Genomic DNA, 3,323 nt, shown 5'->3' with positions numbered 1-3,323 from the left:
GAAAAGAGGAATATCCTTTGCACCACTGTGTGACTGGAAATTTAATAGAGAGAGAGAGAGAGAGAGAGAGAGAGAGAGAGAGGCGGAGAGGGGGAGGGACAGAGAGAGAGAGAGAGAGAGAGAGAGAGAGAGAGAGAGAGGCGGAGAGGGGGAGGGACAGAGAAAGGCTGAGAAGGGGAGAGAGAGAGAGAGAGAGAGGCGGAGAGAGAGAGAGAGAGAGAGAGAGAGAGAGAGGCGGAGAGGGGGAGAGAGAGAGGAAGAGAGAGAGAGAGAGAGAGAGAGAGAGAGAGAGAGAGGCGGAGAGGGGGAGAGAGAGAGAGAGAGGCAGAAGGCACAGAGACCTCTCAGTGAAAGCTACGGATTGTGAACAATACTCACTACGGCATTCACATGGAGGAGGGGAGGAGAGGAGAGGAGGAGGGGAGGAGGGGAGGAGGGGAGGGAGGGGTGGACCAATGAAGGGGAGAGAAAGAGAGAGAGTGTGTGTGTGTGAGAGAGAGAGAGAAAGAAGAAAGAAAGAGATAGAGAGAGAGAGTGTGTGTTTGTGTGCGTGTGAGAGAGAGAGAAGAGAGAGAGAGATAGAGAGAGAGTGTGTGTTTGTGTGTGTGTGTGAGAGAGAGAGAGAGAGAGAGAAGAGAGAGAGTGTGTGTTTGTGTGTGTGTGAGAGAGAGAGAGAGAGAGAGAAGAGAGAGTGTGTGTTTGTGTGTGTGTGTGTGTGTGAGAGAGAGAGAGAGAGATAGACAGAGAGTGTGTGTGTTTGTGTGTGTGTGTGTGTGTGTTTGTGCGTGTGAGAGAGAGAGAAGAGAGAGAGTGTGTGTGTTTGTGTGTGTGTGTGTGTGTGTGTGTGTGTGTGAGAGATAGATATAGACAGATAGAGAGAGAGTGTGTGTTTGTGTGTGTGTGTGTGTGTGTGAGAGAGAGAGAGATAGACAGATAGAGAGAGAGAGTGTGTGTTTGTGTGTGAGAGAGAGAGAGAAAAGAGAGAGTGTGTGTGTGTGTGTGTGTGTGTGTGTGTGTGTGTGTGTGTGAGAGAGAGAGAGAGAGGATGTGAGAGGTCCTTGTTAGTGAAGGCTAGTCAGTCCTCTCCCTCTCCAGCCTGTGGTTCAGCTGAGGGAAGGGGCTCCCACACCACCACACGGCTTGGCTTCACACACTAACACACACTAACACACACTAACACACACTAACACACACTACCACACGGCTTGGCTTCACACACTAACACACACTAACACACACTAACACACACTCACACACACTAACACACACTAACACACACTCACACACACTAACACACACTAACACACATTAACACACGGCTTGGCTTCACACACTAACACACACTAACACACACTAACACACACTACCACACGGCTTGGCTTCACACACTAACACACACTAACACACACTAACACAAACCCACATGGCTTCACACACTAACACACACTAACACACACTAACACACACTAACACACACTACCACACGGCTTGGCTTCACACACTAACACACACTAACACACACTAACACACACTACCACACGGCTTGGCTTCACACACTAACACACACTAACACACACTAACACACACTAACACACACTCACACACACTACCACACGGCTTGGCTTCACACACTAACACACACTCACACACACTAACACACACTAACACACACTACCACACGGCTTGGCTTCACACACTAACACACACTAACACACACTAACACACACTCACACACACTAACACACACTAACACACACTCACACACACTAACACACACTAACACACATTAACACACGGCTTGGCTTCACACACTAACACACACTAACACACACTAACACAAACCCACATGGCTTCACACACTAACACACACTAACACACACTAACACACACTCACACACACTAACACACACTAACACACACTACCACACGGCTTGGCTTCACACACTAACACACACTAACACACACTAACACACACTCACATGGCTTCACACACTAACACACACTAACACAAACTCACATGGCTTCACACACTAACACACACTAACACACACTAACACACACTAACACAAACTCACATGGCTTCACACACTAACATACACTAACACACACTAACACACACTAACACACACTAACACACTGTCACGCCCTCTAGGTAGAGGGCAGTCTCTCTCTCTCCCTCTCTCCCTCTCTCCCTCTCTCTCTCTCTGTCTCTCCCTCTCTCTCTCTCTGTCTCTCCCTCTCTCCCTCTCTCCCTCTCTCTCTCTCTCTCTCCCTCTCTCCCTCTCTCCCTCTCTCCCTCTCTCTCTCTCTGTCTCTCCCTCTCTCTCTCTCTCTCTCTCTCTCTCTCTCTCTCTCTCTGGACCAGTCAGGCTGGTTTCAGGAGTGGTGTCAGGTGTGCAGGAGTCAGATGACCAGCTGTTCCCCATCCTCATCACCAGTGTTTGTCATAAATACCTGGTTCAGCCTCCACTACCCTGTCAGATCAGAACATCAGTTATTGTTAGTCCTGCTGCTAGCTATTATTCCTAGTTCCTGCTTCTTAGCATTCCCAGCCTCCTGACCTTTGTTCCTGTGTCCTCAGCTCCCTCCTGACTCCTGACACCGACCCTCCTTCCCTGCCTGACCCTCCTGCCTGCTTGCCTGCCTGCTTACCTGAACCCTGCCTGGACGACTATCCGCCTGCCTGCCTGTTCCCCTGCATGACCGTCTGCTTCCCTGCCTGACCTCTTGTGTGTACGACTGCCCGCCTGTCTACTCGACCTATGCCTGTCTGCCAACCCGATTACCTGCCTGAACTCTGCCCGTCTGCCTGCCAGCCTACCTGTTTGACCCCTGCCTGCCTGACCAACCTCCTGCCTGACCCTTACCGGACTACCTGCCTACATATGGGCTCAGTCAGCCTGCTCTTAAAAAACACACCCCAGCTTAATAAACACACCCCAGCTCAGGGTTTCACTGATCCTGGCTCTTAGTCTGAGTTCTGCACTTGGGTTCATGTGTCTGACTGTTATACACACACCAACATGGCTTCACACACACTCTCACACACACTCACACACACTAACATGGCTTCAGGTGAGCAGCTTGCATCACAGGTGAGAGGTGTGAGATGAAGTCATCTTGGGGTTTGACTCATCACTGGAATGGAATGAAGAGAAACAAAAGCTGACAGATCAGGTACAAATGAGGTTGCCAGGGTCAGGTGTGAGGTTGCTAGGGTCAGGTGTGAGGTTGCTAGGGTCAGGTGTGAGGTTGCTAGGGTCAGGTGTGAGGTTGCTAGGGTCAGGTGTGAGGTTGCTAGGGTCAGGTATGAGGTTGCTAGG

The sequence above is a fragment of the Argentina silus genome, assembly GCF_951799395.1.
Source record: "Argentina silus genome assembly, chromosome: 16".
In the NCBI taxonomy this organism is placed as follows: domain Eukaryota; kingdom Metazoa; phylum Chordata; class Actinopteri; order Argentiniformes; family Argentinidae; genus Argentina; species Argentina silus.
Note: the sequence above shows the minus strand (reverse complement) of the source record.